Here is a 16,083-nt window from a genome sequence, read left to right on the forward strand (position 1 = left end):
TTGGAGCTTGGAGAAGTAATGGTTAAAGGAATTTTGGGAAGATTGAAGGCTTGGAGCAAGGGGCTTTGCTTGGATTCGAATTGCATTGCAGTTGGGGCATCACTTAGAGGTAATATCTCGTTTTTGACCTGTTGTCATATTGTTTCTTCATTTTGGGGTTTGTGATAAATTGTCTATAGATGAAATGGGAAGTCTAGAGGTTAGATCTGAGGTTGCTACCTCAGATCTGGAAGGGAGAAGAATCAGAGAGCATGAAAGTCCCTGTGTTGGAGTGTTTACTGAAGCTTACATGTCCCAAACCCTAGCCCCAATGTGCAAACGGCTTAGATCTCTTTGGATTCACGTAAAGTTTGCCACTTTACGTGATGGATGAGTGGTAGGAGGCTAGATCTATGTCTTGGAGCAGTTGCATGGCCTGGAATGCTTCGGAATGTATTCAGACCGGCGGTACTCAGCGAGTCACATGGGTGGACTCGACGAGTTGGATGAAGATGGCCTGGAACTCGGCGAGTTGTATGAACAACTCGGCGAGTAGGTTGAAGATAGTCGTAGACTCGTCGAGTCTGTTCTTGGACTCGACGAGTCTTGTCGAAGAGTCCCAAATATTTCCTGGTTTAGTCGAGAATCGGTGAGTTAAGGGATGACTCGGTGAGTTGGGTGTGAGTGGACTCAGAGTTGTAGGACTCGGCGAGTCTCGGGGTGACTCGGCGAGTTCAGTTGCGGATTGGGGAAGTTCTAATTATGGGAACTCGACGAGTCACAGGGTTGACTCGGCGAGTAGGGTCAGTCAGGGGTTGACCTAGACTGAGGACTTTGATTTTGACCAAGGGTTGGCCGTTGACTTTTAGGGTTTGGTCAGCGATGTGGCCTTTGGGCCAAGAGAAGGTAAAATAGTCTTTTACCCATAAGAGGGTGTTATGAGAGGATTTATTCTAGTCTCGAGAGTTATATTCATGAGAGTATTTGCCTTACGTGTTAGGCGGTGCCGAGTTCGAGATTCAAGTGTGGGGATATCTGCTTTCTGCTTGCCAGGTGAGTCTTCTCACTATACTTTACCTTGAGTAGGTAACCAGAGTTATGTGATCAGATTATTTGTATGCTATATGTACGTGATGTGTTGTACTGCATTATTTCTATGTGATTTATGTTGTGCATGTTTATAGAGTTGGAACCGGAAGGTTCCCAGAGTTAGAACCTGAGGGTTCACAGAGTTTGGGTGCACGGACCCATAGAGTTATAGCCTCGAGTGGCTAATATATGTTATGTGTGGTATTTTGGGGAACTCACTAAGCTTCGTGCTTACAATGTTTTGTGTGATGTTTTTCAGGTTTCTTTCAGTATCACGGGATGGCACCGGCTTGATTGTACACACCAGAGAAAGAGTCATATTTTGGAGGATCCTGGTTTTCTATGCAAGTGAAAATGGAGTCATGTTTTGTAAATCGACTATGAATGAGATTTTAAACAAGTGTTTCTAAGAATAAAATGATTATTTTAAATGAAAATTTTGTCTTGAAATTTACGGTGTTACAACTCAAAGCATGTTTAATTAGAAAGCCTAGATCCAAGCATTAGGGTTTTTCATGCGCACATAGGAAAGTTCTTATGGCTAAAACCCATCAACAAGTTGGTATCAGAGACTTGGTTTGAGCGATTTGGGCACACTTTCGGGTGTGTCTGAACTCAAACTAAGGAAGTGGTATAAAGTTTTCAAGAGAAAAACCATGTTTAGAAAAATATTTTGAGAACAGAAAACAATTTTAGAAAAAGTAAAAACAAAAAAAAAAAGAAAGAGAGAGAGAGAGAGAGAGAGAGAGAGAGAGAGAAAGAGAGAAAAAGGGTGTGGTGCATGCAATCGGCCGAGCTCAAGTAAGTACTCCCAAACTAACCATACATGCTACTTTATGTTATTCAAGTTTTAGTTTCAGTAGGACAGCATGCTAGATTAGGGCTAAGGATCTAGGAGGATGCCTTATGTTCTTGCTTTATGTGTTTCAGCTTCGCGAGATCTGCATGCTAGTATTGAAGTAGACAGTAGTAGTATAGCCTGATAGGTTATGCCTGATAGTATGAGCTTAGCATTGTATGCTAGAACAATATCTCGTTATGAGAATAGATTTGCTTGAGTAAATTCCTGTATCCGAATGCTGCTTGCTTCGTGCTTTGTGGGACTCCGAGTGGCGGGAGTTAGTCATTAGGTGAATACGGCACATCGCATGTGACAAGGGTTGAATAATCTCATAGTGTCGGATTTGGCCTTATTGCGCAGCTCTTGTTTGATTCTAACCGTGGTAGGGACGAGTCCTTTACTCGAAGGATTATCTGAGCCTCATCAGATGTGATGGTATTCAAGTGATGACTAATATTTGACACGAGGAGGTCTTCAGCAACTGAGGACTGTTTTGATTAGAGTCAGAGGTTTCCCTAGGGCAAGCCTAGGATAAGAGTAGCAGAGATCAGTAATAGTAGAAGTGACTTGGTGGAGTCAAGGCAGTTCTTGAGGAAAGTACGGATAGATGTGGAAGGTAGTATGGGCCCATCCTACTGAAAGCAGAGGATCCATACTCGAATCAAGGAAGGCTGAGACAAGACCAGGAAACTAGTATTGGTATCAGTGATCCCTTGAGATATTTCAGTTTTCTGATGTTGTTATGATTTGTTTCAGAATGGTAGTTTTGCGTTCGAGACCAACAGTCGGCAGTTCAGATGCCGGAGGGGGATCAGGACCAGGATTAGGCCCGGAGGCCGAGCAGATGGATGAGCAAACCAGAGAGTTTCTTTCTTCGGAGGTTACCCGCATCATACTGGAGCAGACTCATGTGATCTTCGATTCGATCAAGGAGGGTATTCTAGAGCTGATGGATGAGAGATTGGGCACTTTTCGTGACGAGATGGCGGCCATGATGGGGTCGCGCACACTTACGTTTAGGGAGTTCAGGGCATGTGGAGCTCCAGACTACCATGGGGCGCGGGACCCCATAGCGAGTACGAGATGGTTGGCAGATGTGACCAACGCTTTCCGCACGAGCAGGTGTCCCGAGGGGGACAAGGTTAGATTGGCGTCCTGTCTCCTGAAGGACAGGGCACGGGATTGGTGGGAGGAGGTCGGACATACTATTGGAGATGATGCAGCGTTAGATGCCATGACCTGGACCGATTTCTCCACCAGATTCAGGGCGGAGTTTGCACCGGTTATCGAGGTGCAGCAGTTAGCCAGGGAGTTTCAGGACCTCACCCAGACTACAGAGATAGTGGCGGAGATCACCGCCAAAGTTCAGGGAGAGGGCTCTTCTTGTTCCTCAGTATGCAGCTGATGAGGAGATGAAGAAAGCCCGTTATCATGAGATACTGCGGAGCGATATCCGCCAGTTTGTGAGCCGGTCCAGCTGTAAAACGCTGGATGACATGATTGCTAGGGCTCGGGAGAGGGAGATTGACCTTGAGATGGAGAAGAAGAGGAAACCAGAGGCGGTTCCGGGTACAGGCAGTTCGGGCAAAAAGCCCAAGGTTTCATATCACATATCCAGGAGTCATCAGAGCCGACGGGGTGTGCAAGGCATGGAGTTCGGGCTGCTACAAGTGCGGTCGAACTGGGCATTTGAGTAGGGATTGTACGGCTCCTGCTACCGCTATTGCAGCATCAGATCTGATTTGCTTTCAGTGCAATCAGAGGGGACATAAAAAGTCCCAGTGTCCAAGTTTAGCTGCAGCAGGGAAGGTGGTTGCACCTGCCCCTGCTACTTTGAGGATTACAAATGGTCGTCAGGGCCGAGCAGAGACACCAGTGGCTAGGATTCGAGCTTTTCAGATGACAGCAGAGGAGGCACGAGCGACTCCTAATGTGGTGACGGGTATGTATTTTCCCTTCATCTCTATATTATTGTTATTATTATTGAGTATTGCTTATGGTTATATGTTTTGTATAGGGTCGTTCTCTGTGAACGGCATCTCTGCTACAGTATTATTTGATTCGGGGGCTACCCGATCGTTTGTATTGCTAGCGCTTAGCAAGAGATTTAGTAGAGCTCCTGGGGAGCTGGATTGTCCACTAGAGGTCAAGATAACAGATGATAGGACCGTGAGGGTCGCCAGAGTACATCGAGGATGTTCTCTTCAGTTGTTCGACGAGCAGTTTTTGGTGGATTTGGTCCCTATTCCCCTGCGAGGAAATAAGGTTATAGTGGGCATGGATTGGTTGAGTCCCAACGGGGCCGTGATTGATTGCGAGTTACATCTAGTGAGGGTTCCCACTCCCATTGGGGGAGAGTTAGTGATTCAGGGTGAGAGGCCACAGCGTGACCAGTTCTTTGTTCAGCCGCAAGGGCGAGACGCTATTTTCAGCAGGGTTGTGCAGGCTATGTAGCCTACGTTATGGATGCCCGGGAGAAGGGCAAGTCGACAGTGGACGATGTTCCGGTAGTACGAGACTTTCCGGATGTATTCCCGGAGGATTTACCAGGAATACCTCCCGAGAGACAGGTCGAGTTTGGGATCGACCTAATTCCTGGTGCGGCTCTGATAGCCAAGGCACCGTATCGGTTAGCTCCCCCTGAGATGCAGGAGTTGTCTACGCAGCTGCAGGAGTTGCTAGACAAGGGTTTTATACGGCCGAGTAGTTCACCCTGGGGGGCGCCGATCTTATTTGTGAAGAAGAAGGATGGGTCGCACCGTATGTGCATCGACTACCGGGAGCTGAATAAGGTAACGGTGAAGAACCGTTACCCCCTCCCGAGGATAGATGATTTGTTTGATCAGCTTCAGGGAGCGTCTTGGTTCTCCAAGATCGATTTACGCTCCGGATATCACCAGATGCGAGTTAGAGGCAAAGATGTGCAGAAGACTGCTTTTAGGACCTGATATGGTCATTATGAGTTTGTAGTGATGCCTTTTGGGCTCACTAATGCTCCAGCCGCATTCATGGACCTCATGAATTGCGTATGCAGACCGATGCTGGATCGGTCTGTGATAGTATTCATAGATGATATCTTGGTGTACTCCAAGACTCAGGAGCAGCATGAGGAGCACCTGAGGGAGGTGCTAGAAGTGTTGAGAAGGGAGATGCTTTTCGCGAAGTTCTCCAAGTGCGAGTTTTGGTTGCGTGAGGTGCAGTTCCTTGGTCACCTCATCAACCAGAAGGGTATATTGGTAGATCCAGCCAAGATAGAGGCCGTGATGCAGTGGGAAGTCCCGAGGTCTCCATCTGAGATTCGGAGTTTCCTGGGGTTGGCAGGGTATTACCGGAGGTTCATTCAGGATTTCTCCAAGATAGCAGTACCGCTCACCCGACTGACTAGGAAGTTGGTGGTGTTTCGTTGGGGGCCTGAGCAGCAGACGGCATTCGAGACCCTCAGGCAGAGGTTATGCGAGGCTCCAATTCTTTCCCTGCCCGAGGGGATAGAGGATTTCGTAGTCTACTGTGATGCCTCAATCACAGGTATGGGAGCAGTGTTGATGCAGCGGGGGCATTTGATAGCTTACGCCTCGAGACAGTTGAAGCCTCACGAGGCTAACTATCCTACGCACGACTTGGAGCTGGGGGCAGTGGTGTTTGCCCTCAATATTTGGAGACATTATCTTTATGGGGTCCGTTGTACCATCTACACGGATCACAAGAGTTTGAGATACCTTATGGATCAACCGAGTCTAAACATGAGGCAGAGGAGATGGTTGGATGTGCTAAAGGATTATGAATGTGAAATCCTTTATCATCCAGGGAAGGCCAACGTAGTGGCCGATGCCTTGAGTCGGAAGGTGACAGCAGCCCCTATCAGAGATTTGTGTTTGAGAATGACAGTGATTACTCCGTTGTTGGAACGGATCAAGGAGGCTCAGGTTGAGGGCCTCAAGGAAGAGAAGCAAAAATGTGAGAGGATTGTGGGCCGAGCAGCTGCGTTCGATTATGATAGTCGGGGGTTGTTGACCCTTCATGGGAGAGTGTGGGTACCGTACGGAGGCGGAGTACGGCAGGTGTTGATGGACGAGGCTCATAAGTCTCGATTTTCTATCCATCCAGGGGCAACGAAGATGTATAGAGATCTTCGACCCGAATATTGATGGTCCTGCATGAACCGGGATGTTGCTTGGTATGTGGAGAGGTGTCTGACCTGCAGGAAGGTCAAGGCAGAACATCAGAGGCCTCACGGCAAGATGCAGCCGTTAGACATTCCCGTGTGGAAATGGGAGGACATCACCATGGATTTTATCACTAAGCTTCCTAGGACCGCACGAGGGGTAGATTCGATTTGGGTGGTAGTGGATCGGTTGACGAAGAGTGCTCATTTCATACCGATCCAGGAGAGCATATCAGCGGAAAAGCTAGCCAATATTTATGTGCGGGAAATAGTTGCACGTCATGGAGTGCCGGTATCAGTGGTATCAGACCGAGACGTCTGTTTTATATCCAGATTCTAAAAGCGGTTCCATGACGAGATGGGTGCTCATCTTCATTTCAGCACCGCTTTCCACCCTCAGACGGACGGGCAGAGTGAGAGGAAGATTCAGACTCTTGAGGACATGCTCCGAGCATGTGTTCTAGACTTCGGGGGCAGTTGGGATACGTATCTTCCGTTAGCGGAATTTTCGTATAACAACAGTTATCATGCAAGCATTGATCGACCTCCCTTTGAGATGCTTTATGGGAGGAAGTGCAGGAACCCGATTTGCTGGGACGAGGTCGGTCAGCAGGTTATTGGGAGCACGGAAGTGGTGCTCAAGACGACTGAGTTGATTCAGCAGGTTCGTGGTAGACTGCAGACTGCGTAAAGTCGGCAGAAGAGCTATGCAGATAGGAGGCGTTCAGATTTGGAGTTCCGGGTAGGCGACATGGTCCTTCTGAAAGTCTCACCTTAGAAAGGTGTCATCAGGTTTCGGAAGAGGGGAAAGCTAGGCCCCAGGTTCATTGGTCCTTTCAGGGTTTTGGCCCGGGTGGGTCGGGTTGCTTATCGGTTAGATCTTCCGGCAGAGCTTAGCCAGATCCACGACACTTTCCATGTGTCTCAGTTGAGGAAGTGTTTGGTGGACGAGTCAGCAGTTGTTCCTTTAGAGGATATCCAGGTGGATAGCAGCTTGAATTATATTGAGAGGCCGGTCGCGATTCTAGATTGGAAAGCAAAGACCTTGAGGAACAAGGTAATTCAGCTAGTGAAGGTGCAGTGGGAGCACCGGAAGGGGTCTGAGTGGACGTGGGAGGCTGAAGATGAGATAAGAGAACATTATCCCGAGTTATTTGTAGATGCAGCAGCAGACTTCGAGGACGAAGTCTGAGTCAAGTGGGGGAGAGTTGTAACGACCCATCTCTGGTATGTGGTTTTTAGTATTTATTTTTGAAGTTCGTAGAGGAACTCGGCGAGTCTATGTCCCAACTCGTCGAGTAGGGTCGCGTTGTTGATCAGCTTATAGATCGGCGACTCGGCGAGTCCATATTCGGGACTCGGCGAGTTGGCCTGCCAGGTTGAAACCCTAAATCTCTGGGTTTGCACCCTATTTAAACCACCTTATCAGCCCAAACTCGCCTCGTTCACCTCAGAGAGAGCTGTGAGAAACCCTAAACCCATCCCTTGATTGATTGAAGTGTCTTTATGTGGATTCTTGAAGGCTTGAAGAAGAAGAAGAAGAAGAAGAAGAAAGGAACAAAGAGAAGAGGTGTAGAGCAAAGATCCAAGGTCAAAATCAGAGTTCTTTGAGGTATTTCTCGGAATCCTCCTGTTTTATGCTTAAAATCTCCATTAGAACATTTCTAGGGTTAGTTTGATGTATTTTCCAACCTTATAGTTGATTGGATGCCTTAATAGGTCGAGATATCCTTAGATCTGTTCATTTGGGAGTTGCAGAGCCCAGATCTATTACCTTTTTGAAGTTGCTTTGTATGAGAACCCTAGATCTAGCCTTTATCATGCTTTTTGAACCTTATTATCTTCTTGGATGCTTATGTACATGTAAAGATAGAATCTTTACGTGTTAATCGAACTAAGGAAGCCCAGAACTATAAGTTTTAGACGCTGAATTCAAACAGAATCGAGTTTTGAGTAGCTGCATGGATGCGACTCGGCGAGTCAGAAGAACCACTCGGTGAGTCAAGCCGCGAGTCCCGATTTTTCCCCTTTTGAGTGATGTCGAGTGGGAACCTTTGAGTGGGAGAGTGGACTCAGTGAGTTGGAGGGCAGACTCAGTGATGGAGGGACTCAACGAGTTGTTCATACAACTCGGCGAGTCCAAGGCAATCTTCTTATGATTCAAGAACAACTCGTCGAGTTGTTCATACGACTCGGCGAGTCAGATGCAGATGACCTGAGTGTTGATATAGAGCGGGAACTCGTCGAGTGTATGCCATACTCGACGAGTAGCAGCGAGTAGGGTTGAGAAATGAGAGTAGGGACTCGGCGATTTGGCGACCCAACTTGGCGAGTCAGGTCAACTGTAAAGTTAACTTTGACCAGGAGAGTTAACTTTAGCCAGGGGTAAAAGAGTCATTTACCCCAATGCAGTTATTAGTAATTTGATTGAGTGTATTTGTGGATTTGTAGCCGGGGAGATACCGGAGCAGCAGCAGATAGTTCCCGGAGCCACACACTCAGCAGCCAGATCACGAGGTGAGTTTCCTTTCAGTAGGAACGGGTCTAAGGCCATAATGCCGGCCCGTTTAACTAGCAGTACTATCCGGACTTCGGTCCGATGCAGATTCTAGTATGTTTGATGCCTTCGTGGCTCAGACAGTATTTTGCGTTATGTGTTCCGGGTTACATCCCGATGTAGTATGCTATCTATCTACTCATGTTAGTTGATATGCTTATGTGATGCTATGTTCAGTATGTTCCGGACTTCTGTCCGATGCAGTCAGTTCCGGACTTCGGTCTGATGCAGTTAGTTCCGGACTTTGGTCCGATGCAGGAGGCAAGGCCTCAGTAGTTCCGGATCCCGATCCGATGCAGAGGGCAAGGCCTTGGTTAGTTCCGGACTTTGGTCCGATGCAGTTTCCGGACTTCGGTCCGATGCAGTGGGTAAGGCCCAGTATGTGTTTTTATGTACTATATGGTATGTGGTAGTTTGGGGGAGCTCACTAAGCTTCGTGCTTACAGTTTCAGTTTTGGTTTCAGGTACTTCCGCAAGCAAAGGAAAGAGCTCGGGTTGATGGCATCGCACACACACACCACAGCTTCAGCTGTCCTGGGAGTTGTTTTGATTTTCATAGATGTGATTGATATATTCTTGATTCAATTTACTCATAACACTTTACTTTTGTTTGTGAGATATTGACGTACGAGTTTACCTTATGATTTTATTATGGTGTTTTAGTAATTATTCAACAAAAAATTTTGGGTCGTATTTTGGGATGTTACAAAATGAGCCTAGGAGACAGCCTAATACCTTCAAGATAGTTCCAACTAAAGTATATATTTGCTTCCCACAAGTTCCTAGCTTCAATTTACTTGTTTCCCCAAGTGTTTCCTCACCAAGATCCCTCTTCCAAGCTTTAACACACCAAAGAAACACACACACGATTTAGGGTTTAAGGGTTCCAAGGAGCTGTAAAGGGGAGGCTGGGGGAGCCCAATGATCCTTTAAATAGGGTGCAATACCCCAAAATTTACGGTTTCATTTGCCAGCTCCTACTTGTCGAGTCTCTTCTTGGACTCGACGAGTAGGTCACTAAAACACGTGGACCAACCCGCTGCTACTCGACGAGTAGGGCAACCAACTCGTCGAGTAGACCTTGAAATCAAGAAAATTCTTATATAAATCAATACTTGAGAATCGAGGTGTTACAGTTACATTCTAGAATAATTATCTACAAATGTGCCCTCAACTAGAGTCAAAGCATACCTCTTGGCTCTCATGCACTAACTCATAGTCACATCAATGCCAAAAGGGTTTTTAACCTCCTCTCTAAGCAATCTGGCACTCATCTTTTGACTGTTAACAAATTCTTAAGTAAATGGGTACCTATCCATTTATAAGTGACAACTAATCCTAATTTGAAATTCTTTGCACAATTATGGTTACTTATAAGAGACTTGATCTGGAAAGACTTATCATCACTCATCCATGAACCCCAAACCCTAAAAGTACATTTTCCATCACAATATTTGGTTAATAATCATCTACTATCATTTTTCACAAAGCATAATTGATAACCATTCGCGATAGCATAATTATAAAGCATGTGTTTCAATTGTTTATGATTCTCAAATCTCATACCTAACATAAGTTTCTTCTCCTTCTAGTGTAGCTTTTCATAGAAAATATTTGGCAAGTCCAGATCAACATCTTCATTGTCATCCATGTCTTCATCAACAAGCTCACCTACACATGTATTGTCACCCATAAAGAAATCTAGTCCATTATCCTTTTCGAAAAAAACGAGGGATTACATCCTTATCCTTATCCCCATGCCCTATCTTATCCGGGTCAACTTTTTCTGCATCATCTATCACTTCATCCTGTATATTATCAACAACTTCCTCTTTTTCTTCATCTAACCATTCTTGCATGTTAGTATTACCAAAATGGTCTACGTACAATAAGGGTTCAACACCACATTCAAAAGCAATTGCTATATATTCAGCATAATCCAACTCATCCATAATTAAGGTCAAACCTTTTGGAAAATTAATATTAGGTTGACAATAATAGAGCTTCTCATATTTTTCTTTAGTGAACTTTTCGATGAACACATAACACTCATCCTTTTCCATGCTTGCGAAATCGATGTTCATTAGCCTCTGATTAATCCCACCAGTGTATCATATGTGGTACTTGGCAAATATTCATTGGTAGTGCAAATCCACAACGATGTATACAACAACCATGTTTAAGGTTTGAGGAGAAGAAACAAAGGGTTTAGTTGAAGAGATGGAACCGGGTAAACAATGTTCGTCAATGAATCTATTCTTAAAACGTAAAGAACACACTACAAATGTTATGTGACATTAATAAATGAGGTGACAATAAACAAATGACACAATCAACAACTTATGTAGTATCGTTAAATGAGATGACAAAATTGTGACCAACTTACCCTTTCAAAACTGAAAAAATGACTTAATTGATCCGACAAATACTAGTTTGTTCCATCATAAAGACACAAAATTAATTTAGAGACTTAAATAACCAACTTTAGAAAGTTCATAGGATACTTATATCATTCCCTTTTAAAAAAAATTAATGACTACCATTATGAAAAATAGGGAAATCTGCAAAAAAAAAGTCCCAAAGTTTTGGGTCAGATTATGATTTAGTCATAAATTAAATTTCATTAATGAAAAAGGACAAGCAACCTGCTATTGTAATCAGTTTAGCCCTATTTTACCTTTTCAGCAGGTAAGCTGTTGAGGTTGCATGCCAAATGGATTGATGGGCTGAAATGGCAGTTGATGTGGCATTTTTACCCTTTTTTATTTTAAATGCTTTTATTATTATTATTAACTTACTAATTTTTTTAATAATATATATGGGCCCCAATATCCATATCCCTCACCCTCTAAGCACCTCATTGTAACCCCTCGTCCCTTCCATACATTACCGGAAACCACAGGTACACCACACATATTTGGCTGGAACCTATTGGACCGACGACACACTCGTGTCGGAAAACACTAGACAACCACGAAAGAGATCGATGTTCTTTTGCACCACCATCGCCCACCCTGAAATCGTCGGTGATTTGAGGATCTGTTATCGTTAACAGGATTGTCGCTCTTACACTTCTAAACCTTAGCCTACTAGAAAATTGACGCAACACTCACATGTGCTTGTGAGACCGTCAGTCTACTACACTATCACCACCCACCAAATCTCTGCAATCCTAAGGAATTGTGATTTGAAGACCTGATCTTGCCAGAAACAAAAATCGTTCATCTCTTGCCCTTTTATGCCACCTGAACCCAAACACAAAAAATCACCAGACACTTAAATTTAGATGCGTGTTTGATTTTGCATCAATAAACAACCCAATATTTGATTTATGTACAACAATTTACAAATAAAAATACACTTAAAATTTTGATTATGAACCTTAGAGCTTGAAATCTGATTTTGTTTCAGAACATTGCCTTGTTGGGTGTGTAATCGTCGGAAATACAGAGGGGTAGAGATGTCCAACACGATTGGAGAAGTGGGACAATGGGCGAAGAAGAAGGGTTGTCGGCGATGGAGTTCCTGGAGAGATTTAATGGGGATTGGCTCGATGAGGGTAATATTGGTGGTGAAGGAGGCAATAAGGAAGAACCGAAGGATGAGTGGGACCCACATTTATTAAAGAAATTCAACTAATAAGTTAATACATTATATACATACGTGAATGAAGAAATGTATAAAAGGATTGTGGTCCAATTGGTTAAAAGCTTGGTTTTAGAGAGGGAGGTTACGGGTTTGATTCTCTCTCACCCATTTATCCCCTTAAATCTGATTTTTTTTTTTTTAATTTAAAAGAAAGGCCATGCCACGTCAGCCATGCCACATCACCCCAACAGTCCATTTGGCGCACACCTTAGTAGGCAACCTGTTGAAAAGGTAAAAGTGGGCTAAACTGATTATAATAGCCGATTTTCTGTCCTTTTTCATTAATGAAATTTAATTTAGGACTAGATCATAAACACCAAAAATTTTAGGATTTTTTCGCAGATTTTCCATGAAAAATATTTCTTATACTTTCAAGTCATTAAATGTATATAAATGTATATATAATATATACGCATGACACATGCATAGATCTATGTATATATATAATATGTGTCACATGTCTTCTTCAATGTTCAAACAAGAATGTCCCATATATAATAATAATATAACATGTGATACAATTCACACTAAAGAAAGATGTGGAGCATGTGACAATGCCCCGTCATATAGTCTAAAAATGTGACAAAGACTTATCTAGTTAATTGCTGTCCTCATAACCAGGATGATGTAAATAGTGATTTTTAGGTAGCCCTAATTGTCTAGAAGAACATCATAATTTGCAGGTCTTTTGTACCAAAATTCCTAAATCATGGTCATCTCATTCTCATCATGCTTCCTTCTTGTCTTCTTCATCCCTTACGCAGCTTCAATCACCTTTAATTTGCCAAAAATCGTTCAACAAAACCAGTACAGGGACATAAACACAACAGGTTCTGCATATATCACCAATGACGGAATCCAAGTGACCCCAAACGAGATCGATTCAAATCGGAACCAGACAGCAGGACGAGCGACATACGTCAAACCACTTCATCTCTGGGATAATACCACCGGTGAGTTAGCAAGCTTCACTACTGATTTCTCCTTCGTCATCGATTCAAGATCGTTCCCAGATTACGGTGATGGGCTCACATTTTTTCTGACCGAGGAAAATTCAGTGATAATAAATGGTTCGTCGATGGGGCTTCCGATCGATGGCTATACAAATACCACCTTCAATCCATTTGTTGCAGTGGAGTTCGATACATTTCCAAACTCGCTCTGGGATCCGAAAAACTCCAGCGGTAATTTCGTAGGCACTCATGTCGGTATCGACATTAACTCACTTGCTTCTGTTGCGTCTCAGAAATGGCAACACGGTATACGTACTGGGAATGTTTCTCATGCTTGGATTGCTTATGATTCTGTTTCCAAAAATCTAAGTGTTTCCGTAACTGGTTTTAGAAATAACACTATTGTAATTCAGTCAATTAATCACGTAATCGATCTCAGGGGTGTGTTGCCTGAATGGGTTGTGTTTGGGTTTTCTGCTGCAACTGGAGCTTTCTTCGAGAAAAACATGGTGATTTCTTGGGCTTTCAATAGTTCTGAATTAAAGAGTCATGAAAACAACCCCTCGCCAGATACTGTGAAGAAAAAGAAAAGCACAGGACTTGTGGTGAAATTAATCATTGGATTATCTGTTTCGATTACATTTACAGCTGCGATTGTGATCGCTATTTGTGTGTGGAAGAAGAAGACGATGAACAAAAGAAGGGAAGAGGAAGCAGGATTTCATATTGGGATGAACAGTGAATTCGAAATGGGAACAGGTCCAAGAAGATTCTCTTACAGACAATTAGCTCGGTCAACCAATGGGTTTTCAGAAAACAAGAAACTTGGTGAGGGAGGATTCGGTGGTGTTTACAAGGGTTTCTTGAAAGAATTAAACATGAATGTCGCAGTCAAAAGGGTTTCCAAGACTTCAAAACAAGGGATCAAAGAATATGCTTCAGAAGTCATGATCATAAGCAAATTGAGACACAGAAATCTTGTTCAACTAACAGGTTGGTGTCACGAAAAAGGCGAATTACTTCTTGTTTATGAGTTTATGGAGAACGGAAGCTTAGATATGCATCTCTTCAATGGAAAAAGCTTGTTGACATGGGGAACAAGGTATAGAATTGCTACTGGATTAGCTTCTGCTTTGTTATATCTACATGAAGAATGGGAGCAATGTGTTTTGCATAGAGATATCAAATCGAGTAACGTGATGTTAGATTCAAATTTCAATGCAAAGCTTGGTGATTTTGGGTTAGCTAAGTTGGTTGACCATGATAAAGGTGCACATACAACTACATTGGCTGGAACCAGAGGTTACATGGCTCCTGAATATGCAGTAAATGGTAGGGCAAGTAAAGAATCGGATGTGTTTAGCTTTGGTGTCGTTTTATTGGAAATAACTTGTGGGAGAAAACCGATTTTGCACAAACTTCAAGAAAATGAAATGCAATTAGTAGAATGGGTTTGGGACAAATATGGGAGTGGGACCCTACTAGAAGTAGTGGACCCACATTTAGGTTTAGATTATGATGAAGAAGAGATTAAGCGTTTGATGATCATTGGGCTATGGTGTGTGCACCCTGACTCAAGTCATAGGCCATCGATGAGGCAAGTTATTCAAGTACTCAACTTTGAAGCTTCATTGCCCATATTACCCTCAAAGATGCCTGTGGCCACTTACTTGTTTTCAGACTTTTCTTCGGTGTCTTCTTCAATATATGGTGATACTACTTATTCCTCCATTAACTACCCATCATCAAGTAACGCATCTAACATGGGTCGTTCATGAAGACAAAAAGTATAGTTGATAGTTTGTATCGATTCCACATTAGTATCATGGTTTAAGGGTGAAAACCTTTTGGATTAGTTAGTTCGTTTCCGTTGGATTTTTGTATAAAACCAATAAACAAATTGTAAGATTTTGTTCATTAGCCCCAACAAGTGTACATGTTTGGTTTTTTTTTTTTTCTAAGTTTTGTCTTTGTGGTTTGGTTTTAGTTTTAGTTTTTTGTCTTTCAGTTTCATGATGACATAAAAATATCGAATGAATACATGAATTTGTGGACATCAAAATCCAATAAAGCATACAAAAGACATTTGTTGGATTTCATAATATATGATAGCGAAAACATTCTCGGAAATTCATATCAAATATCAAAGTCATTCGAGTGCAATGAAAATTAGAACTATCTAGAATATTTAGTTATGTAACAAACTAATAGGTTATGATCACGACGTCGTAATAGCATACAACCGCATTCAATTTTGGTTTTCAGTTTCGGAACGAAAAACTTAACCGATACTAAGATTTTGGTTTCTCTAGAAACAGAAAACCTAACTTTCGGTTTTTCGACATCTTACTATTTTTGTTTTTTTTTTTTTTGTATTAAATTTTAATGTTGAGTTGTAGATCCTGATTGCTTTTTGACCTTGTTTCCCCTACTACGATTTAGAGGCTATTTGAGAATATGTTAAATATAAATTTGGCCTCCAAAAGTCGATATCCATAAGGCGGATTCTAGATGGTTAGATTCGAAAGGGTGGCTTGGTTTGTCTTAGGAAGTTCTAAGAAATGGAAGAGTCGTGGGACTTTTTACCAAAGAACTTCGAAGGAGTCTCACGCCTTCTGGAATGGTATAACTGTCACACCCCCAAACCTGAACGGCGGAAACGTTCGGGGGCGGATGACTTCATGTGGTAACGTAACAAATGAATACATAGTAAAGAAAGCAATACAACCATCATATATATAATTGAAAGTTTACATTTGTCAAAAGTTACATGTTCAAAACTCAATTACAATATGACGTCAAAATACGAGATTAAACTGGCGCCGCAGCATCCCTTCATCAAAAGCGAAATGCA

The 16,083-nt window shown here is 43.0% G+C and overlaps 1 pseudogene; it reads left to right on the top strand.

Annotated features, from left to right (window-relative positions):
• Positions 1 to 12,874: 12,874 nt before the first annotated feature.
• On the top strand, positions 12,875 to 15,146 carry LOC145015320 (L-type lectin-domain containing receptor kinase IX.1 pseudogene; annotated as a pseudogene).
• Positions 15,147 to 16,083: the final 937 nt, after the last annotated feature.

Source organism: Lactuca saligna, chromosome 9 (assembly GCF_052625555.1).
Source record: "Lactuca saligna cultivar CGN05327 chromosome 9, ASM5262555v1, whole genome shotgun sequence".
Classification (NCBI taxonomy): domain Eukaryota; kingdom Viridiplantae; phylum Streptophyta; class Magnoliopsida; order Asterales; family Asteraceae; genus Lactuca; species Lactuca saligna.